Here is a 25,267-nt window from a genome sequence, read left to right as displayed (position 1 = left end):
GGACAAAGGACATGTTTCTCGTTTATGGTGGTGACGAAGAGCTCGTCGTAAAGGGTTACGTCGACGCTAGCTTCGACACAGATCTGGATGACTCTAAGTCACAAACCGGATACGTGTATATGTTGAATGGTGGGACAGTAAGCTGGTGCAGCAGCAAGGAGAGCGTCGTGGCGGGATCTACATGTGAAGCGGAGTACATTGCAGCCTCGGAGGCAGCGCATGAAGCAATTTGGGTGAAGGAGTTCATCACTGACCTAGGAGTCATACCCAATGCGTCGGGGCTGATCAAACTCTTCTGTGACAACATTGGAGCTCTTGCCCTTGCCAAGGAGCCCAGGTTTCACAAGAAGACCAGGCACATCAAGCGTCGTTTCAACTCCATCCGTGAAAATGTTCAAGATGGAGACATAGGTATTTGCAAAGTACATACGGATCTGAATGTCACAGATCCATTGACTAAACCTCTTCCGCGAGAAAAACATGATCAACACCAGAACTCTATGAGTGTTCGATTCATCACAATGTAACTAGATTATTGACTCTAGTGCAAGTGGGAGACTGTTGAAAATATGCCCTAGAGGCAATAATAAAAGGATTGTTATTATATTTCCTTGTTCATGATAATTGTCTTTTATTCATGCTATAATTGTATTATCCGGAAATCGTAATACACGTGTGAATACATAGACCACAATACGTCCCTAGAAAGCCTCTAGTTGACTAGCTCATTGGTCAACGGATAGTCATGGTTTCCTGACTATGGACATTAGATGTTGTTGACAACGGGATCACATCATTAGGACAATGATGTGATGGACAAGACCCAATCCTAAGCATAGCACAAGATCGTGTATTTCGTTTTGCTAGAGCTTTTCCAATGTCAAGTATCTTTTCCTTAGACCATGAGATCGTGTAACTCCCGGATCTCGTAGGAGTGCTTTGGGTGTACCAAACATCACAACGTAACTGGGTGACTACAAAGGTGCACTACAGGTATCTCCGAAAGTGTCTGTTGGGTTGACACGGATCGAGACTGGGATTTGTCACTCCGTATGACGGAGAGGTATCTCTGGGCCCACTCGGTAATGCATCATCATAATGAGCTCAAAGTGACCAAGTGTTTGGTCACGGGATCATGCATTACGGTACGAGTAAAAGTGACTTGCCGGTAACGAGACTGAACGAAGTATTGGGATACCGACGATCGAGTCTCGGGCAAGTAACGTACCGTTTGACAAAGGGAATTGTATGCGGGGTTGATTGAATCCTCGACATCGTGGTTCATCCGATGAGATCATCGAGGAGCATGTGGGAGCCAACATGGGTATCCAGATCCCGCTGTTGGTTATTGACCGGAGAGCCGTCTCGGTCATGTCTGCATGTCTCCCAAACCCGTAGGGTCTACACACTTAAGGTTCGGTGACGCTAGGGTTATTAAGAAGACTTGTATGTGATTACCGAATGTTGTTCGGAGTCCCGGATGAGATCCCAGACGTCACGAGGAGTTCCGGCATGGTCCGGAGGTAAAGATTTATATATGGCAAGTTGTCATACGGTCACCGGAAAGTTTCGGGGCATATCGGTATTGTACCGGGGCCACCGGAGGGGTTCCGGGGGTCCACCGGGAGGGGCCACCCCTCTCGGAGGGCCTCATGGGTTGTAGGGGGCAGGGAACCAGCCCATGGAGGGCTGGGCGCCCCCCCTCCCCCCCCCCTGGGCCCATGCGCCTAGGGTTTGCGGGGAAACACTAGTGGGGGCGCCCCCCTTGCTTTGGGGGCAAGCCCCCTCCCTTGGCCGCCGCCCCCCCTCTAGATCTCATCTAGAGGGGCCCGGTCCCCTTCCCCCTTCCCCTATAAATAGAGGGGTGAGGGGAGGGCTGCGGAGAACATCCAAGGCGCAGCCCCTCCCCTCCCCAACACCTCTCCTCCTCCGTTAAGTGCTTGGCGAAGCCCTGTCGGAGTACTGCCTCTCCACCATCACCACACCGTCGTGCTGCTGCTGGAGCCTTCTTCCTCAACCTCTCCTTACCCTTGCTGGATCAAGAAGGAGGTGACATCATCCGCTCCGTACGTGTGTTGAACGAGGAGGTGCTGTCCGTTCGGCACTTGGTCATCGGTGATTTGGATCACGGCGAGTACGACTCCATCATCCCCATTCTCTTGAACGCTTCCGCTCGCGATCTACAAAGGTATGTAGATGCACTCCTATCACTCGTTGCTTAGATGAACTCATAGATGGATCTTGGTGAAACCGTAGAAAAAATTTTATTTTCTGCAACGTTACCCAACAGTGGCATCATGAGCTAGGTCTATGCGTAGTTCTCTATAGCACGAGTAGAACACAATTTTGTTGTGGGCGTAGATCTTTTCAACTTGCTTGCCGCTGCTAGTCTTATTTTGCTTCAGCGGTATTGTGGGATGAAGCGGCCCGGACCGACCTTACACGTACGCTTACGTGAGACTGGTTCCACCGACTGACATGCACTAGTTGCATAAGGTGGCTAGCGGGTGTCTGTCTCTCCCACTTTAGTTGGAGCGGATTCGATGAAAAGGGTCCTTATGAAGGGTAAATAGAAGTTGACAATATCACGTTGTGGTTATTCGTAGGTAAGAAAACGTTCTTGCTAGAACCCAATTGCAGCCACGTAAAAGATGCAACAACAATTAGAGGACGTCTAACTAGTTTTTGCAGCAATTGTCATGTGATGTGATATGGCCAGAAGTTGTGATGAATGATGAATGATATATATTGTGATGTATGAGATCATGTTCTTGTAATAGGAATCACGACTTGCATGTCGATGAGTATGACAACCGGCAGGAGCCATAGGAGTTGTCTTTATTTTTTGTATGACCTGCGTGTCATTGAAGAACGCCATGTAAATTACTTTACTTTATTGCTAAACGCGTTAGCCATAGAAGTAGAAGTAGTCGTTGGCGTGACAACTTCATGAAGACACGATGATGGAGATCATGATGACGAAGATCATGGTGTCATGCCGGTGACGAAGATGATCATGGAGCCCCGAAGATGGAGATCAAAGGAGCTATATTATATTGGCCATATCATGTCACTATTATATAATTGCATGTGATGTTTATTATGTTTATGCATCTTGTTTACTTAGAACGACGGTAGTAAATAAGATGATCCCTTATAATAATTTGAAGAAAGTGTTCCCCCTAACTGTCCGCCGTTGCTAAAGTTCGTCGTTTCGAAGCACCACGTGATAATCGGGTGTGATAGATCCTTACGTTCACATACAACGGGTGTAAGACAGTTTTACACATGCAAAACACTTAGGGTTAACTTGACGAGCCTAGCATGTACAGACATGGCCTCGGAACACAGAGACCGAAAGGTCGAACATGAGTCGTATGGAAGATACGATCAACATGGAGATGTTCACCGATGATGACTAGTCCGTCTCACGTGATGATCGGGCACAGCCTAGTCGACTCGGATCGTGTAACACTTAGATGACTAGAAGGATGTCAATCTGAGTGGGAGTTCATTAAATAATTTGATTAGATGAACTTAATTATCATGAACTTAGTCTAAAGTCTTTGCAAAATATGTCTTATAGATCAAATGGCCAACGCTCTTGTCAACATGAACTTCAACGCGTTCCTAGAGAAAACCAAGCTGAAAGATGATGGCAGCAACTATTCGGACTGGCTCCGAAACCTGAGGATCATCCTCATAGCAGCCAAGAAAGATTATGTCCTAGAAGCACCACTAGGTGAAGCACCCATCCCAGAGAACCAAGACGTTATGAACGCTTGGCAGTCACGTGCTGATGATTACTCCCACGTTCACTGCGGCATGCTTTACAGCTTAGAACCGGGGCTCCAAAAGCATTTTGAGCGACACGGAGCATATGAGATGTTCGAGCAGCTAAAAATGGTTTTTTAAGCTCATGCCCTGGTCGAGAGACATGAAGTCTCCGACAAGTTCTATAGTTGTAAGATGGAGGAAAACAGTTCTGTCAGTGAGCACATACTCAAAATGTCTGGGTTGCACAACCGCCTGTCCCAACTGGAGATCAACCTCCCGGACGAGGCGGTCATTGACAGAATCCTTCAGTCGCTCCCACCGAGCTACAAGAGCTTTGTGTTGAACTACAATATGCAGGGGATGGTGAAGACCATTTCCGAAGTATTTTCAATGCTGAAGTCAGCAGAGGTTGAAATCAAGAAAGAACATCAAGTGTTGATGGTCAATAAGACCACTAAGTTCAAGAAGGGCAAGGGTAAGAAGAACTTCAAGAAGGACGGCAAAGATGTTGCCGCGCCCGGTAAGCCAGTTGCCGGGAAGAAGTCAAAGAATGGACCCAAGCCTGAGACTGAGTGCTTTTATTGCAAAGGGAAGGGTCACTGGAAGCGGAACTGCCCCAAATACTTAGCGGACAAGAAGGCCGGCAACACTAAAGGTATATTTGATATACATGTAATTGATGTGTACCTTACCAGCACTCGTAGTAACTCCTGGGTATTTGATACCGGTGCCGTTGCTCATATTTGTAACTCACAGCAGGAGCTACGGAATAAGCGGAGACTGGCGAAGGACGAGGTGACGATGCGCGTCGGGAATGGTTCCAAGGTCGATGTGATCGCCGTCGGCACGCTACCTCTACATTTACCTACGGGATTAGTTTTAAACCACAATAATTGTTGTTTAGTGCCAAGTTTGAGCATGAACATTGTATCTGGATCCCGTTTGATGCGAGATGGCTACTCATTTAAATCCGAGAATAATGGTTGTTCTATTTATATGAGAGATATGTTTTATGGTCATGCCCCGATGGTCAATGGTTTATTCTTAATGAATCTCGAACGTAATATTACACATATTCATAGTGTGAATACCAAAAGATGTAAAGTTGATAACGATAGTCCCACATACTTGTGCCACTGCCGCCTTGGTCACATTGGTGTCAAGCGCATGAAGAAGCTCCATGCTGATGGACTTTTAGAGTCTCTCGATTATGAATCACTTGACACATGCGAACCATGCCTCATGGGCAAAATGACCAAGACTCCGTTCTTTGGAACAATGGAGCGAGCAACCAACTTATTGGAAATCATACATACTGATGTATGTGGTCCAATGAGCGTTGAGGCTCGCGGAGGATATCGTTATGTTCTCACTCTCACTGATGACTTAAGTAGATATTGGTATGTCTACTTGATAAAACACAAGTCTGAGACCTTTGAAAAGTTCAAGGAATTTCAGAATGAAGTAGAGAATCAACGTGACCGAAAGATAAAATTCTTACGATCGGATCGTGGAGGAGAATATTTAAGTCATGAATTTGGTATACACTTAAGAAAATGTGGAATCGTTTCACAACTCACGCCGCCTGGAACACCTCAGCGCAACGGTGTGTCCGAACATCGTAATCGCACTCTACTGGATATGGTGCGATCTATTATGTCTCTTACCGATTTACCGCTATCATTTTGGGGATACGCTCTAGAGACAGCTACATTCACTTTAAATAGGGCACCGTCTAAATCCGTTGAGACGACACCGTATGACTTATGGTTTGGAAAGAAACCTAAGCTGTTGTTTCTAAAAGTTTGGGGATGCGATGCTTATGTCAAGAAACTTCAACCTGAAAAGCTCGAACCCAAGTCGGAAAAATGCGTCTTCATAGGATACCCTAAGGAAACCATTGGGTTTACCTTCTACCTTAGATCTGAAGGCAAGATCTTTGTTGCCAAGAATGGATCCTTTCTGGAAAAGGATTTTCTCTCAAAAGGAGTAAGTGGGAGGAAAGTAGAACTCGATGAAGTACTACCTCTTGAACCAGAAAGTAGTACAGCTCAGGAAAATGTTCCTTTGGTGCCTACACCGACTGGAGAGGAAATTAATGATGATGATCAAGGTACTTCGGATCAAGTTGCTACTGAACTCCGTAGGTCCACAAGGACACGTTCCACACCAGAGTGGTATGGCAACCCTGTCCTGGAAATCATGTTGTTAGACAACGGTGAACCTTCGAACTATGAAGAAGCGATGGCGGGCCCAGATTCCAACAAATGGCTAGAAGCAATGCGATCCGAGATAGAATCCATGTATGAAAACAAAGTATGGACTTTGACTGACTTGCCCGATGATCGGCGAGCGATAGAAAACAAATGGATCTTTAAGAAGAAGACGGACGCGGATGGAAATGTCACCATCTATAAAGCTCGACTTGTTGCTAAGGGTTATCGACAAATTCAAGGGATTGACTACGATGAGACTTTCTCTCCCGTAGCGAAGCTTAAGTCCGTCCGAATCATGTTAGCAATTGTCGCATACTATGATCATGAGATATGGCAGATGGACGTCAAAACTGCATTCCTTAACGGTTATCTTAAGGAAGAGCTGTATATGATGCAGCCGGAAGGTTTTGTCGATCCTAAGAATGCTAACAAAGTATGCAAGCTCCAGCGATCCATTTATGGGCTGGTGCAAGCATCTCGGAGTTGGAACATTCGCTTTGATGAGATGATCAAAGCGTTTGGGTTTATGCAGACTTATGGAGAAGCCTGCGTTTACAAGAAAGTGAGTGGGAGATCTGTAACATTTCTCATATTATATGTAGATGACATACTTCTGATGGGAAATGATATAGAATTCTTGGACAACTTTAAGGCCTCTTGAATAAGGGTTTTTCAATGAAGGGCCTTGGAGAAGCTGCTTACATATTAGGCATCAAAATCTATAGGGATAGATCGAGACGCCTCATAGGTCTTTCAGAAAGCACATACCTTGATAAGATTTTGAAGAAGTTCAAAATGGATCAGTCCAAGAAAGGGTTCTTGCCTGTATTGCAAGGTGTGAGATTGAGCTCGGCTCAATGCCCGACCACGGCAAAAGATAAAGAAGAGATGAGCGTCATCCCCTATGCCTCAGCCATAGGATCTATTATGTATGCCATGCTGTGTACCAGACCTGATGTAAACCTTGCCGTAAGTTTGGTAGGAAGGTACCAAAGTAATCCCGGCAAGGAACACTAGACAGTGGTCAAGAATATCCTGAAGTACCTGAAAAGGACAAAGGACATGTTTCTCGTTTATGGAGGTGACGAAGAGCTCGTCATAAAGGGTTACGTCGACGCTAGCTTCGACATAGATCTGGATACGTGTATATGTTGAATGGTGGGGCAGTAAGCTGGTGCAGCTGCAAGCAGAGCGTCGTGGCGGGATCTACATGTGAAGCGGAGTACATGGCAACCTCGGAGGCAGCGCATGAAGCAATTTGGGTGAAGGAGTTCATCACCGACCTAGGAGTCATACCCAATGCGTCGGGGCTGATCAAACTCTTCTGTGACAACACTGGAGCTATTGCCCTTGCCAAGGAGCCCAGGTTTCACAAGAAGACCAGGCACATCAAGCGTCGTTTCAACTCCATCCGTGAAAATGTTCAAGATGGAGACATAGGTATTTGAAAAGTACATACGGATCTGAATGTCACAGATCCATTGACTAAACCTCTTCCGCGAGCAAAACATGATCAACACCAGAACTCTATGAGTGTTCGATTCATCACAATGTAACTAGATTATTGACTCTAGTGCAAGTGGGAGACTGTTGGAAATATGCCCTAGAGGAAATAATAAAAGGATTATTATTATATTTCCTTGTTCATGATAATTGTCTTTTATTCATGCTATAATTGTATTATCCGGAAATTGTAATACACGTGTGAATACATAGACCACAATACGTCCCTAGAAAGCCTCTAGTTGACTAGCTCGTTGGTCAAGGGATAGTCATGGTTTCCTGACTATGGACATTAGATGTCATTGACAACGGGATCACATCATTAGGACAATGATGTGATGGACAAGACCCAATCCTAAGCATAGCACAAGATCGTGTAGTTCGTTTTGCTAGAGATTTTCCAATGTCAAGTATCTTTTCCTTAGACCATGAGATCGTGTAACTCCCGGATCTCGTAGGAGTGCTTTGGGTGTACCAAACGTCACAACGTAACTGGGTGACTACAAAGGTGCACTACAGGTATCTCCGAAAGTGTCTGTTGGGTTGACACGGATCGAAACTGGGATTTGTCACTCCGTATGACGGAGAGGTATCTCTGGTCCCACTCGGTAATGCATCATCATTAGGAAGACTTGTATGTGATTACCGAATGTTGTTCGGAGTCCCGGATGAGATCCCAGACGTCACGAGGAGTTTCAGCATGGTCCGGAGGTAAAGATTTATATATGGGAAGTTGTCATACGGTCACCGGAAAGTTTCGGGGGCATATCGGTATTGTACTGGGGCCACCGGAGGGGTTCCGGGGGTCCACCGGGAGGGGCCACCCCTCTCGGAGGGCCTCATGGGTTGTAAGGGGCAGGGAACCAGCCCCTGGAGGGCTGGGCGCCCCCCCTCCCCCCCGGGCCCATGCGCCTAGGGTTTGGGGGGGAAACCCTAGTGGGGGCGCCCCCCTTGCTTTGGGGGCAAGCCCCCTCCCTTGGCCGCCGCCCCCCCTCTAGATCTCATCTAGAGGGGGTCGGCCCCCTTCCCCCTTCCCCTATAAATAGAGGGGCGAGGGGAGGGCTGCGGAGAACATCCAAGGCGCAGCCCCTCCCCTCCCCAACACCTCTCCTCCTCCGTTAAGTGCTTGGCGAAGCACTGTCGGAGTACTGCCTCTCCACCATCACCACGCCATCGTGCTGCTGCTGGAGCCTTCTTCCTCAACCTCTCCTTCCCCCTTGCTGGATCAAGAAGGAGGAGACGTCATCCGCTCCGTACGTGTGTTGAACGAGGAGGTGCTATCCGTTCGGCACTTGGTCATCGGTGATTTGGATCACGCGAGTACGACTCCATCATCCCCGTTCTCTTGAACGCTTCCGCTCGCGATCTACAAAGGTATGTAGATGCACTCCTATCACTCGTTGCTTAGATGAACTCATATATGGATCTTGGTGAAACCGTAGATTTTTTTTATTTTCTGCAACGTTCCCCAACATCAGCTTCTTCCTCCAGCAGCGCCATGAGCGCCTCCTCATCGTTCAAGTCCATTCACCGAGAAGACAAATCGCCGAGCATCTGGCAGGCGTGGTGGGCGCACAGCCACCGGTATCCCTCCCCGCGTGGCCGTAGCACTGGGAAACTCGGCCAGGAAGGTGGTGGAGAGGTTGCCGCGGCGAAACCTTCTTTCTTTTTCCGGTGGGGAAGGCCTATCAAGCGATGGTGGGCTGCGTGTTTTTCCCTGCCGCCGGACCCCCCGAGCGGCCCCCAGTGCGCTGGGTTCGGCCTGAGATCGCCGGGCCCAAAAACAAATCGAGCTGGCAGATTTCGGCGTCCTGAAGGCGTGACTGTGGATTTTTTCGATGCCGGCACGAAAAAAATCGCCCTGAGGGGCTGTTGGGGGCGCGACTGAAGATGCTCTCAGCCGTTGAATCTCGCCTCGTCATGTTTGCCTCCATCCAAACCACGAGAGTAGGGCCAACTTCCACTGCACATTCACCACCTACAGCTATTAGCATCCGTACTGTTGCTGTCAGCGGCGGCTGGGGCAGCAGATGCTTCGGATCACGCCGGCAGCAACACCACCGGTGATCTTGCGGTGCTGCTCGCATTCAAATCCCATCTCTCGGACCCCCTCGGCATCCTTCGCGATGGCTGGACAAGAAACAAGTCCTTCTGCAGCTGGGTGGGTGTGTCGTGCAGCCGGCGACATCAGCAACGTGTGACTGCTATGTCGCTGCCGGATATGCCGCTCCAAGGAGGCCTCATCCCTCATCTTGGTAACCTTTCTTTCCTCCATGTCCTCAACCTCACCAACACAAGCCTCACTGGCTCCATCCCTGATGTTCTTGCAAGATTAGAGCATCTTCAGCCGCGCCCCCAACAAGCCCCTTCAGACCATTTTTTCGGGCCAGCGCCAAAAAACGCCCAAGTCATGCCCCCAAGACGACGAAAAGCGCCGGTTCGACCCTTCTTTTCGCCCGGCAGCCGCAGGCCAAACCCGGCGCACTGGGGGGCGATCGGGGGCTCCGGCGCAAGGGAAAAGCACGGCTGGCCCACACTGTCAGGTGAAAAGTCAAGATTTTTTCCCTGACTCGCCTCCCACCCCCCGCGCCCTCGGCCGCCACTAGCTATATCCCGGCGCTGCCGCCCTTCACCACTAGATAGCCATTCCCCGCCGGAAAAATAGCAGAGGTTCGCCGCGGCAGGCCCTACAACAGCAGCTGGGCGTTTTCGGCTGCCGTTTCCGGCCGCGGAGGGGCAGTTTAGCGGCGGTTGCACGCCCACCGGGCGCAAGGTGCTAGGCGATTTGCCTGCCTCGGCGTGGACTCGGATGACGAGGAAGCGCTCGCCGCGCTGCTGGAGGAGGAAGCTGAGGCATGCGTCCAGGAAGAAGAGCATCTCATGGTGCTCGCCGCCCTCGCCCAGCTGCTGGCGAGCAATGAAAAGCCGCGGCGAGGTGGCTCGGCTCCGGGGCGGGTGAAAGCAAAGAACTGGCATCGTCTCGAAGGCTACTGCATGCTCTACTCCGACAAAACATTTCGGCGCCGTTATCGGATGAGCCGAAAGCTCTTCCTCAGGATTGCGAATTCCATCTGGGAGTTCGACAACTACTTCAAGTGCAAGATGGATTGCACCGGCAAACTTGGATTCACCTCGATCCAGAAGCGCACGACGGCGATGAGGATGCTTGCATACGGAGCTCCCGGTGATTCACTCGATGACTATGGGTGCATGACCGAGTACACTAGCATAGAGTGTTTCTACAAGTTCTGTCGGGCAGTGGAGGTAGTGTTTGGACTGCAATACTTGAGAACAGCCAATGCGGAAGACACGGCTCGGATCCTAGCACAGAATGCAGTAAGAGGATTTCCTGGGATGCTTGAAAGCATCGACTGCATGCATTGGAAATGGAAGAATTGCCCATTTGCTTGGCAGGGGATGTACAAAGGCGCCAAAGGCGGTTGCAGTGTGGTACTTGAGGCGGTGGCCACACGGGACCTCTGGATTTGGCACTCCTTCTTTGGTATGCCAGGAACTCACAATAACATCAACGTGCTGCAGTGCTCTCCTGTCTTTGCCAAGCTTGTTGAAGGTTATTCTCCTCCGGTGAACTTCGAGATCAATTGGCGGCACTACAACAAGGGGTACTATCTAGCTGATGGCATCTATCCGAGATGGTCGACATTTGTGAAGACGATCTCAAACCCTGTGCCAGGAGGCAAGAACGCCTGGTTTGCGAAGATTCAGGAGGCTTGCAGGAAGGATGTCGAGCGGGCATTTGGTGTGCTCCAATCTCGATTTGCTGTTGTCCGGTATCCCGCTCAGACCTGATCAAAAGAGTAAATGTGAGAGATCAGGACTTGCTGTGTCATCTTGCACAACATGATCATCGAGAGCGAGCAAGAAGAACCAGTGTTTGACACTGAACCATACTACAGGCAGGGTCCTCTAGCCGAAGTTGATCACCAGCTAGCGGCAACCTGGACTGCCTACCTCAGTATGCGTCAGGAGATCCGAGAATCGCAGGTGCATCATCAGCTGCAGCGATCTGGTGGAGCACCTATGGAGGCTCAAGGGGGACGCCGGGCGCGACATGTGATGAAATATGAGTTTTTGTTTGTTGAACCATATAATTTGTTTCGAACTATTTGTTGTTGTACTATTTTCTTGAATTATTTGATTTTTCTGTGATGAAATATGTGATAAAAATATATTTATGTTGATAATTGAACGCCGAGCCACGGCGAACCACGCCGAATATGGGCCTATTCTTGCCCATATGGGCCCTTTATTCGCAGAAAGGGGGCTGAAAAGTGGGCCAATCTCGGTGCCTGTGGGAGACGAATGGGCGCAAAACCGCCCCCAGCGCCGATTGTATCGCCGTCTAGCCCCTAGGGGGCGATTTTTATGCGTTCTGGGGGGCGAACGGCTGGAGATGCTCTTACCTCGTTTTAGAATTCTGACCTTGGCCACAACAGTTTGTCAGGTCCAGTACCTCTTACCATATTCAACATGTCTAGGCTTGAGATCATGTACCTGGGAACCAACTTAACTGGGCCTATACCAAGAAACCAAAGCTTTAATCTCCCCCTCCTTAAAAAAAAGCTTTAATCTACCCCTGTTACGAAAGATATCCCTCTATCGGAACAAATTTACTGGTCATCTCCCATCAGGCCTAGCAAACTGCCATAACCTTGAGTCACTCTCGGTTGCTGGAAATATTTTTGCCGATGTTGTGCCAACATGGCTCGCTAAATTGCCACGACTCTCCTTTGTTTCCATAGGCAAGAATTACCTTGTTGGGTCAATCCCTAGTGTGCTCGGCAACCTAACCATGCTCTCCGTGCTTGACATCTCATTTTGCAACCTAAGCGGCCAGATTCCAGTGGAACTGGGGAAACTCAGCCAACTCACTGTGCTGCATCTTTCATACAATCAACTTACGGGCTCCTTTCCTGCCTTCCTACGGAACTTGTCCGATCTACAGTTCTTGGAATTGGAATCAAATATGTTGTCCGGAACAGTACCATCAACACTTAGCAACATCAGATCTCTTTTGCATCTCGATATCCGAATGAATCACCTCCAAGGGAACCTTGATTTCTTGGGCAGCCTTTACAACTGTAGGAAGCTTCAAATCCTTGCCATATCAACAAACTCATTCATTGGGAGTCTTCCTAACTATGTTGGAAACCTCTCTCAGAATCTACTAGAATTTACAGCAATCAGGAACAAGTTAACCGGCAGGTTTCCAGCTACACTGTCAAATCTAAGTGTAATATCCGTAAGATAAGCTTCGGCGACAACCAACTAACTGGAGAAATCCCAGAATCCATCATGATGTTGGAGAATCTCGAGGCACTTGATCTCTCTGAAAACAGCATGACTGGACCAATCCCCGCACAATTTGGTATGCTGAAGAACATTGTAGTTATAGCTCTCAATGATAATAAATTATCTGGCTCCATACTAGATGGCCTAGTAAATATTCACATCTTCTTCGGTACAACCCCTGAACACATCAACGGTCCAGATTAGAAGATACCCCTTCGTGAGGATAAGTGAGTAGGGGTAGGATGAGAAATTAAGGTTGGGGCGACGTACCGCGGCGTAGGGAGGCGCGTGACTGTACGTGGCCGTACGGCCCGCTGTACGCACGTACATGGGCGGTGTACGCCGCGTGAGGAGGAGGGCGGGCCCACAGGTACTAAACCCTAATTAGACTAATACATTAATCCGGCTCGGTACGGCGTGCGAATCCATTAACGCCGGCGCAGTGAGACGTCCCGTCGGCGGCGGCGGTCCGCGGGCGGCGCCGATTCACACGCCACCGCCTGACCGCCTGCCGCGCGCCTGACGCTCGCCTGCGCACGCCATCGCTTGACCGCCCGCGCACGCCGCCGCCTGGCCTTCTGCGCCCTTGACCGCTCGCCTACCAGGCATTAATCGCCGGCGCCGATTCGTACGCCGCCGCCTGGCCTTCTGCGCCCTTGACCGCTCGGCTACCCCGGCATTGATCGCCGGCACCCACCCTGCCCACCAATACGCCTATAAAAGAGCGCCTCGCCCCGCCGTCGCTCGCACACTGCCCCTCGCCTCCCCTCTCCTTCTCCCCTGTCTCCGGCGTCGCCCCTCTTGCTCCCTTCCTCTCCCTCGTGCGCCCTACCTCTCCCTCTCGTCGGCGATGGCACGCCCCAACTTGACGCTCGAGGAGGCGGAGGAGCTCGCCCACTTCATCATCCCCACCGCGCCCGACGTGTGCCTACCGGCGAGGTGGCGCCTGAGCGTCAACGGCGTGCCAGTGGCGCCGGTGCCCGAGGTCGGCACCCACCTCTTCGCCCGCACCGTCGGCCTGTACCGGGATCGCATGTCGCCGGAGGAACTCGCCGACCCCCAGTACGCCCCCAACAACCCCGGCTGGGCGGACCGCCTCGCCGACGACCACCTGCGCCGCCTCCACGCGTACGCCGGCCCGCGTCCGCCCACGAAGCACAACCGCGCGTGGCGGCATCAGCTTTGGGATGGGCGCACCTTCGAGGAGGTGGTCGCGCTGTACCACGCGCAGGCGGCCGCCGGGGCATGGCTACGCGATGTTCCCCCGCAGCGGGGCACGGTCGACCCACGAAACCGTCGGCGCGCGGGCCCCTCGCCGGTGACCGCGGCGCTGCCTGCCTTGGCAGCGGCGAACGTCGCACGCGCGCGCGGGACGGCCGGGTCCAGCCGCGCCCCTCCACCAGAGCCGGCGTTGCTGTCCGAGTACAGGCGGCTGGCGGCGGAGGCCGGCGACCTGGAGGACATGCCGGGCTACCTGCCGGCAATCCGGAAGTCATAGAACGCACCGATGCCGCCGCCCCTCGTGCAGGAGTACATGCAGTTCGCCCCGGTCGCCGTCCACCCAAAGGACCCGCCGGACTTCCCTGGCTACCACGCCACTGTGGCCGACTCGATGGTTGCGCCGGCGGCGCCAGCCGCGTCGGTGGTGGACCTGGACAACGACAGCAGCAGCAACGACAGCGAAGTCGGCGACGGGCTCTACGATGAGATGGACTTTGGCGGCGTCGAGGACGAGTAGTTTAGTTTAGGTTACTTTCGAAATAACGTTTAGTAATGTTTAATTATTTTCCTAATGTTGTTTAGTTTAGTTACGTTAAATTTCTAGTATTATGTAAAATATTTTTGAAAACTATGATGAAATATCGAGTGTGTTTGCATGGTTTTAAAATATTGTTTGCAAATTGAGTGTTTGAGTTAATACTATTATTTAAAAATGTTTTACTGTATACAATTGTTGTTCAAAATATAGAAACAGAAAAATTTAAACTACAAGTGCAAAAAAAAGTTTGAAAATTAGGAAAGAAAAAAAACAGGACAGCTAAATAATATTAGCAAAATAGAATGAAAATAAATTTAAAAAATAGAAATGAGTTAAATTTTGAATTAAAAATTTTTACAAAAATTAGGAAAGAAAAAAACGAAACAAAGGTGGAAAATAAATAATAGTACAAAAAATAATAAAATTGTACTCTTAAAAAAAATAAAATAGAAGTAACGTTGAATTGAAAAAATTATAAAAATGAAACAAAGTAGACATGGATGGGTAGCGAGTCGCCGGCTGACCATCGGCAGCAACCGACAACCCCGCCGCCATATGTTTGGCTCTCCTGTTTCGACGAACGATCGCCTGCAAAATTAACACGTATGATGAGTCACGCCTGGTGAGGGAGTTCCGGACTAGGGGGTGTCCGGATAGCCGAACTATCATCATCGGCCGGACTCCAAGACTATGAAGATACAAGATTGAAGACTTCGTCCCGTGTCCGGATGGGACTTTCCTTGGCGTGGAAGGCAAGCTTGGCGATACGGATATGTAGATTTCCTACCATTGTAACTGACTCTGTGTAACCCTAGCCCTCTCCGGTGTCTATATAAACCGGATGGCTTTAGTGCATAGGACGAACAACAATCATACCATAGGCTAGCTTCTAGGGTTTAGCCTCCTTGATCTCGTGGTAGATCTACTCTTGTAACACACATCATCAATATTAATCGATCAGGACGTAGGGTTTTACCTCCATCAAGAGGGCCCGAACCTGGGTAAAACATCGTCTCCCTTGTCTCCTGTTACCATCCGCCTAGACGCACAGTTCGGGACCCCCTACCCGAGATCCGCCGATTTTGATACCGACATTGGTGCTTTCATTGAGAGTTCCTCTGTGTCTTCACCGATAGGCTCGATGGCTTCTTCATAAAAGGCTCGTCGCCACGGCAAGAAGTTTGAAGAAGCAAAAGCGGAAGCTCAAAACAGCGGAGGACGCACTCAGAATGAGATGGAGCAAAGTACTCAACAACGCAGATAAACATGGCGCTAGTCACCAGAGAAAGAGCTACCCGAAGCGCAAGCTGTAGCCTGAATTCGACGAGGAGGCCTTAGAGCCCCCGCAGTCAAAAAAGAAAGAAGCCGCCTGGCCGGATAGACGACCAGATGACAGGCCAAGAGCAACAACGGGCGTCGCACATAAACCGGCACACGATCAGCATAAAGACCCTCGGAAAAAAGACTACCCAGTCAGATCTATTTATGGACCAAAAAAGAAGACTCCAGGAAGCAACATAACCCGCCGAACATTTGAAGACAACGGCACACCCAAATATAGGGGCGCCGCACACCCACTATGTTTCACAGACGAGGTACTGGATCATGGATTTCCAGCGGGATTCAAACCCGTAAACATAGAGGCATATGACGGAACAACAGACCCCGGAGTCTGGATTGAGGACTATATCCTACACATACATATGGCCAGAGGAGATGATCTCCATGCCATAAAATACCTACCCCTCAAGCTCAAAGGGCCAGCTCGGCATTGGCTTAAAAGCCTCCCAGAAAATACCATCAGAAGTTGGGAAGAGCTTGAGGATGCGTTTCGAGCAAATTTTCAGGGGACTTATGTCCGGCCTCCGGACGTAGACGATTTAAGTCACATAACTCAACAGCCCGGAGAGTCAGCACACAAATTCTGGAGTAGGTTCCTCACTAAAAAGAACTAGATAGTCGACTGTCCGGACGCTGAAGCCTTAGCAGCCTTTAAACACAACGTCCGAGACGAATGGCCCGCCAGACACCTCGGCCAAGAAAAACCAAGAACAATGGCCGCACTAACAAGCCTCATGACCCGCTTTTGTGTAGGGGAGGACAGATGGCTGGCTAGATGCAGCACCAGCGACCCGAGTACATCCGAAGTCAGGGATGGAAATGGGAAATCACGACGCAGAAAAGATCAGCGCCGGAACAAGGAAAATGGCTCAAATAGTACGGCGGTCAACACCGGATTTAAAAGCTCTCGGCCGAATAACAAAACACTACCCCTCAAGGACAACAGCGACGAGCTATCCAACCTAAATAAGATTCTGGACAGGCTATGTCAAATATACGGTACCTCCGGAAAGCCTGCAAACCATACCCACAGAGATTGTTGGGTCTTCAAGCAGTCCGGCCGACTTAATGCCGAACACAAGGGGCTCGACACACCAAGCGGAAGTGACGAACCCCAAAAGCAGCACTCCGGACAACAGAAGACTTTCCCACTAGAAGTCAAAACAGTGAACTCACTTCATGTGATAACACGAAAACAGAGTGCGGCACCTGCCGTACCAGGAGACCATCTGCAGAATGGGGATAGACCTTCGACATAACAACACTTCCTTTAAAGGAGTGATGCCAGGCCTTTAAGCCAATCATACGGGCTCTGTACCACTAGAGGTCGCGTTTGGTTCATCCAACAACGTCCGTTGCGAAAGGCCCATTCTTCGCAGCACCCCATTTCACAGTGGCCATCAAGCACTGCTGGGGCACAAAGCTTTCGCCCGCTTTAGCGCCATACCACACTACACGTCTCTTATACTTACAATGCCCGGTCCACGCAGAATAATCTCATTAAAGAGTAACTACGAGTGTTCCTCGACCACAGAGAGCGTGGGGCTGCCTTGACAGCCACTCCGACCTTGCAGGTCAAGGCCCCTAAACACAGGTCATTCAGACCCCGGACACGGTTAGGCGAGTCCGGCTTAACTAAACAAGGGGCTTCCCAGCCGCATATCCCCTTTACAAGGGGCTGCGAGTATAAATGATGAGAGCCAATAAAGCTCAACTTTCTTCATCTTCCAAATTATACTTTATTTCATACAATTTTTTGCACGATATTTCTTAGAAACTAAGTCCTTCTCTTTTACAGATGAAGCACATGCTACACCCATCCAGGATACAGCACAACGGAGACACAGGCGCAGACGTGCAGCAGGGACCCGTTGCAAGGATTCTTTTCAGATTAAGACCCTACGTAAACCTTTCTTAATGTCTCTTGTTGATACACATCCCCCGGTTTCCCACCATAGCCGAGGAGGAGGCTGGCGTTTTGGCATCGGCCGCGCCAGAAGTTCCCGACCGTACCTGGACACTAGGGGCTTAGGGCATTGTTCTGCCCGATATCATAAAGACCGAACACCTCAGGGAGTGTTCGGCGTCTCAAGTTAGGCCTTATATGCATCAGCTCCAAATCATGTCTTTGGTCAAATGTTGGTTTTGCCCGGCTCCTGTGTTTTGCTGCCTTACGTTCCGTATCATCGGCTAACGCGGCACCAGGAGAACTACTGCGATTGTGCCCCGGTTCGGCCGGGCGAGCACCTTAGTAGAGAAAGCCGAAAACTGACTGTCATGATATAGCGAGAGACTGGTCAACCACTCGATCGACCATTGGAATGTTTAGAATTCCTCCGCTTTGACGAAGGACCGCTTCCTGGTCAGGCACATACGCGCCCCGAAGTTCGGAGAGGAGCGGTGCCGCTAGGGGCTATATAGTAGCCCCACATTCGAGCTCCTATGGCTAAGTGAAAGTGATAAAGCATTATAGTCCAGTTGCCTAGTTTGCTACGCTATCACCTCCCTAAAAGGACCAAGACGTTGGATTAAGTGTGAAAAAGCGCTTTTTTATTTTGCAAATACCCCCGCACCATGTGCGTGGGGGCTGAAGCCAAAGACTGCAACTTTCAGGTTATTCATACATATACGGCCGCACAGGAGATAGTTCAATACTTGAGCACACAAGTATAAAAAGTTATTGCATTATAAACATGATCTCAGAAATCATCCATGTCATTCAAACATAACATCTTTCGAGCATTGTGCCTCTATTATACGAGCGCCCTGCAGGACTTTCTCAAAATAGTGCTCGATGGGGAATCGGCTTTTGTCCGAACCCCGGGATGCAACAGTGATGGCATCCATCTCTGCCCAGTATGTCTTACCACGGGCGAGAGCCATCCGTGCACCTTCTATGCATGCCGACCGCTTCATCGCCCCAATACGCGGCACCGCCCCAAGGAATTGCTGCAACAAGCCAAAATAAATCTTCGGCTTGGGCCTTTTCGGCCACAGATGAGCGACCACATCCGTCATGGCAAGTCCGGACAATCTATTCAGCTCAGCCCACTCAACCAACCGATCACTCAATGGAAGTGGATGCTCCGGACTATGGAATTGAGACTAGAAAAGCTCTTCCACTTCATGATCCTCCTGGCTTCGAAAGTGCACGACTGCGTCTGCCGCACTCGCCGCCAAGTCCAGATAAGGATCCTCCGCACCGTACAATCGGCCCAGCTGAGCATACTTCGGATCCGTGAACTTCCTACGCAGCATAAAGGGCTTTCCAGCCACAATGTCTCCGACCTGACGAAGTTCCTCCTTCATAGCCCGCATCGCACTACGGGCATCCTTGGCTTCGGCGTCGGCCTTCTTCAAGTCCTCTTGCTCCGCTCGGCGTTCTCCTTCAAGAACCTCCAGGCGGTCGGTAGCAACTTTTAATTTCGTGGCCATTCGGGCCATCTCCTCCCTGCTTCGGTAGTGAGCAGCCTTCTCGGCTTCTAGCTCTTCCCCTGCCTTCGAGGCAGCCGCCTCGCTTTTTCTCGCTTGGTCCTTGGCCCGAGCAAGTTCTGCTCGAAGGCCTTCCATAGCAGCAGCACTATCTGCATCAGGCATACAAATTGAAAGGAATGGGCGTCAGTTCCCTTACTAGGCGGCCATAGAGCAACCACGCACCTTGTGACTCATCGAGTCATTTATTGACCAGCGAGATGTCCGCATCCGCAACATCGAGTTGCCTCTTAAGCTCGGCAACTCCATCAGTCTGGCTGGCCACCGAACGTTTTGCCACCTGCATAGGAAAGGCGACATTATATAACTGAGATTAAGATCCTCGGCAAGCTGTCGCTTTCGACAGCATACCAAGTCTCAGGGGCTACTATCTATATAGGCCGCACTTTATGTGCAAAAACTGTCAAAAGGTATATCATTTTTGCGTACCTCAAATCCCGTCAGCAAACTTCCGATGGCCTCACACAACCCGCTTTCGGCGGACGAGATCCTCTCAATCACCATACTCATTAATGTGCGGTGATCTGCTGAGATGGATGCCCTCTTAAGCAAATCCTGCAGCTCCACCGGCCGTACTCCAATGGGTGCCGAACTCTCTGGCCCCGCCGGACTCGGGGAGACCCTCTGCGACGACACCTCAGGGTCGTCCGCCCCGCACGATGGGGCGGCAGATGGAGGCGTTTCACTCTCCATCATATCCGGACGAAGCTCTCCCGAAGATGAGCTATGCTGAGATGGGCTGAGATCCGAACTACAAGGCGAAAACTTCGGTTACCCCTAGAAATTAAACAGTGATGTTCACTATTACAAAATTCCCCCTTTTTTACTTACGGCTCACTGGAGGGCTGATTCCTCCGAGGAGACAGGTCGGCTGGGGCTCTTCCCGGCACGGGACCTTCTGGTACAGATTTCTTTCCCCGCTTTGAGGCCTTGGCCTCCGGGTCTTCGGAACCGGTCCTCTTCTCTCTTTGGAAGGAGGGACTCTCGATTCCTCCTTTACTGAAAGCCTCCGTGGCTGGGGTGGTAGATCCCTTGTGTCCTCCTTCGCCCTCCTCCGAAGGTGCAACCTCTAACATTTTGATTAACACAGGATCCTGCATGGTCTCAGGGAGGGGGGCCGGACACCGTATCAGTTTTGCTTGCGCTAGCCACTCCTGTCCAAGGGATAGCTGGTTAAAAGGCAAACTCATAGTAAATGAATGGATGATGTGTCCAGACATAGGGCTACTTACTTGAGTATCCGGGCGATTGCAGCTTAGGCCAGCATCCTCGGTTAATTCCGGACGCATCTCTTGCGATCCGAAGAACAGTTTATACATCTCCATGGGTGTCAAACCCATGAAGTGTTGAAGAGCTCGTGGCCCCTCCGGATTAAATTCCCACAGGTAGAGGGGGCGACGTTTGCAGGGCAGTAGGCGCCGGATCAACATAACCTGCGCTACTGCAACCAGATTGATCTCCCTTTCTTGGAGGCCTCGAATCCGGTACTGCAAAAGGGGTACGTCTTTGGGCGGCCCCCAGTCACGCCCCTTGTTGACCCATGACGTCAACTGTTGTGGAGGGCCCGAGCGGAAGACGGGCGGCGGCCTCTGCCTGCTGCCCCTGGGAGCGGTGATATAGAACCACTCCTGTTGCCACACGCCGAGCTCCTCTTGAAAAGAGCCCTCGGGCCATGGAGCCTCGGCCCTCTTGCTTATAGTCGCCCCTCCGCACTCTGCCTGACGCCCCTCGATCATCTTCGGCTCCACATTGAAGGTGTTGAGCCATAAGCCGGAGTGAGGGGTAGTGCGGAGGACAGCCTCGCAAATGAGAATGAACGATGAGATGTGGAGGATGGACTCCGGAGCCAAGTCATGGAATTCCAGCCCATAGTAAAACATGAGCCCCCTCATGAAGGGGTCCATCGGGAAGCCTAAGCCCCTACGGAAGTGAGACACGAACACAACGCTCTCGCCGGGCTCGGGAGTAGGAATAACTTGCCCTCGGGCAGGCAGCCTATGCAAAATCTCGTAGGTTAAGTACCTAGCGTCTCTTAGCTTTAGCACGTCCTCTTCCATGATGGAGGAGGGCATCCACCGGCCTCGTAGGTCGGGGCCGGACATTGTCGAAGATCGAAGGTACCCGGATATGGAGCCTTGGGTGTTGGAACTCGGGGCGAGGGGCGGATTCAATAGAGGATTGAAGGAAAAGAACGGGCCTTGGTCTCATTATAAAGTGGGAGAATACCAAGAGCCGTCCCCGTGACCGTTTGGAACCCGCCTTCGATGGAGGGGGCATGATAATGGGCGCGGTTGGGTTACCCACGTCCGTATTGATGGGAATCCCGGAATAAGGGGAACACGATCTCTGCTTCGACAAGACGTGCCAAGGAAACCACCTCGCTAAATGCACGGAGGTGATACAAAACAATTCGAGTAAAGGCTTGGTAGTAGTGTGACGTCATGCCACAAAATACGTCAGCAGATTGAACTTGTGTAATATTATTCTCTCTACGGTGGTACGTGGAATTTATTTTTGCAGAGCCGGACACTATCCTGGTGTTCACAATCTTCTATAAATTATTCGGAGGAAGAACCCGCCTTGCAATGCCGAAGACAACATGCGTTCCGGACTCGTCGTCATTGAAGCCTGGTTCAGGGGCTACTGAGGGCGTTCTGGACTAGGGGGTGTCCGGGTAGCCGAACTATCATCATCGGCCAGACTCCAAGACTATGAAGATACAAGATTGAAGACTTCGTCCCGTGTCCGGATGGGACTTTCCTTGGCATGGAAGGCAAGCTTGGCGATACGGATTTGTAGATTTCCTACCATTGTAACCGACTCTGTGTAACCCTAGCCCTCTCCGGTGTCTATATAAACCGGATGGCTTTAGTCCATAGGACGAACAACAATCATACCATAGGCTAGCTTCTAGGGTTTAGCCTCCTTGATCTCGTGGTAGATCTACTCTTGTAACACACATCATCAATATTAATCGAGCAGGACGTAGGGTTTTACCTCCATCAAGAGGGCCCGAACCTGGGTAAAACATCGTGTCCCTTGTCTCCTGTTACCATCCGCCTAGACGCACAGTTCGGGACCCCCTACCCGAGATCCGCCGGTTTTGACACCGACACCTGGTTTTCAACTTGACTAGTTCGCTATATGTACTCCGCCGCGGTCAAAAAGTCAGAGGTGGACTTGTATTTCTTCACGACTCTTTGTTAGGACAAAAATCTACATGTCACCACGTTCCTAAAATCAATTTTGGCGTAAAACAGGAGGATTTCTCCCTATGTTGTACTTACTTTTACAAATCGGAAAGACTAAGAGTATCTCCAGCCGTTGGCCCCCCAGGACGCATAAAAATCGCTCCCTGGCGGCGTGTCGGCGATTCCTTCAGCGCTGGGGGTGGTTTTGCGCCCAGTCGTCGCCCCCAGCTCGCCCCTAAGCGCCGATGTAGGCTCAATTTTGAAGCCCCATTTTGGCGAAAAGGGCCCATATGGACGACAATAGGCCCATATTCGGCGTGGTTCGCCATGGCTCGGCGTTTAATTATCAATGTAAATATTTTTTAACACATATTTCATCACGAAAAATCAAATACTCCAACAAAATAGTACAAACAACAAATAGTTCAATACGAACTAAATAGTTCAACAAATAAAAACTCATATTTCATCACATGTCGCGCCCGGCGTCGCCCTTGAGCCTCCATAGGTGCTCTATCAGATCTTGCTGCAGTTGATGATGCACCTGTGGGTCTCGGATCTCTTGACGCATACTGAGATAGGCAGTCCAGGTTGCCGGTAGCTGGTGATCAACTTGGGCAAGATGACCCTGCCTGTGGTATGGTTCAATGTCAAACACTGGCTCTTCCTGCTCGCTCTCAATGATCATGTTGTGCAAGATGACACAGCAGGTCATGATCTCCCACATTTGATCTTTCGACCAGGTCTGCGCGGGATATCGGACAACAGCAAATCGAGATTGGAGCACACCAAATGCCCGCTCGACATCCTTCTTGCAAGCCTCCTGAATCTTCGCAAACCAGGCGTTTTTGCCTCCAGGCACAGGGTTTTTGATGGTCTTCACAAATGTTGACCATCTCGGATAGATGACATCAGCTACATAGTACCCCTTGTTGTAGTGCCGCCCATTGATCTCGAAGTTCACCGGAGGAGAATGACCTTCAACAAGCTTGGCAAAGACAGGAGAGCAATGCAGCATGTTGATATCATTGTGAGTTCCTGGCATACCAAAGAAGGAGTGCCAAATCCAGAGGTCATGTGTGGCCACCGCCTCAAGTACCACACTGCAACCGCCTTTGGCGCCTTTGTACATTACCTGCCAAGAAAATTGACAGTTCTTCCATTTCCAATGCATACAGTCGATGCTTCCAAGCAACCCAGGAATTCCTCTTGCTGTATTCTGTGCTAGGATCCGAGCAGTGTCTTCCGCATTGGGTGTTCTCAAGTATTGCGGTCCAAACACTGTCACCACTGCCCGACAGAACTTGTAGAAACACTCTATGCTGGTGGACTCGGCCATGCGCCCATTGTCGTCCTGTGAGTCACCCGGAGCTATGTATGCAAGCATCCTCATCGTTGTCGTGCATTTATGGATCGAGGTGAATCCAAGTTTGCCGGTGCAATCCATCTTGCATTTGAAGTAGTTGTCGAACTCCCAGATGGAATTCACAATTCTGAGGAAAAGCTTTCTGCTCATCCGATAACGGCGCCGAAATGTTCTGTCGCCGTGAAGTGGAGCATCGACGAAGTAGTCGGAGTACAACATGCAGTAGCCTTCAAGACGATGCCGGTTCTTTGCTTTCACCCGCCCCGGCGCCGAACCACCTCGCCGCGGCTTTTCATTGCTCACCAGCAGCTGGGTGAGGGCGGCGAGCACCATGAGATGCTCTTCTTCCTGGACGTCGGCCTCGGCTTCCTCCTCCAGCACTACGGCGAGCACTTCCTCGTCATCCGAGTCCATCGCCGAGGCAGGCAAATCGCCGAACACCTTGCGCCCGGTGGGCGTGTACCCGCCGCTAAACTGCCCCTCCGCGGCCGGAAACGGCGGCCAAAAATGCCCAGCTGTTATTGGAGGGGCTGCCGCAGTGAACCTCTGTTATTTTTCCGGCAGAGAATGGCTATCTACCGGCTATCTACCGGTGAAGGGCGGCGGGCGGCGCTGATACGTCTCCAACGTATCTATAATTTTTGATTATTCCATGCTATTAAATTACCTGTTTTGGATGTTTACGGGCTTTATTTTATACATTATTATCATTTTTTGGACTAACCTACTAACGGGAGGCCCATCCCATATTGCTGTTTTTTTGTCTATTTAAGTATTTTGAAGGAAAGAAATATCAAGCGGAGTCCAAACAGAATGAAACCTTCGGAAGCGTGATTTTTGGAACGAACGTGATCCAGAGGAGTTGGAGTGCAAGTCAATAAGCAGACGAGGCGGCCACGAGATGGTAGCCCCCCCCCCCCCTATAGGGTGCCCCCTGTCTCGTGGGCCCCTCGGGCGGCCACCAGCGTACTTCTTCCTCCTATATAAGCCTACATACCCCGAAAACATCCAGGGAGCACTCGAAGAAATATTTCCTCCACAGTAACCTTCTGTATCCGCGAGATTCCATCTTGGAGCCGTCGCCGGCGTTCTGCCGGAGGGGGATTCTACCACGGAGGGCTTCTACATCAACACCATAGCCCTTCCGATGAGTTGTGAGTAGTTTACCACAGACCTTCGGGTCCATAATTATTAGCTAGATGGCTTCTTCTCTCTTTTTGGATCTCAATACAATGTTCCCCCCCTCTCTTGTGGAGATTTATTCGATGTAATCTCTTTTTGCGGTGTGTTTGTCGAGATCCGATGAATT

The sequence above is a fragment of the Triticum aestivum genome, chromosome 6B (genome assembly GCF_018294505.1).
Source record: "Triticum aestivum cultivar Chinese Spring chromosome 6B, IWGSC CS RefSeq v2.1, whole genome shotgun sequence".
Classification (NCBI taxonomy): Eukaryota; Viridiplantae; Streptophyta; class Magnoliopsida; order Poales; family Poaceae; genus Triticum; species Triticum aestivum.
This window is presented reverse-complemented; position numbering follows the sequence as displayed.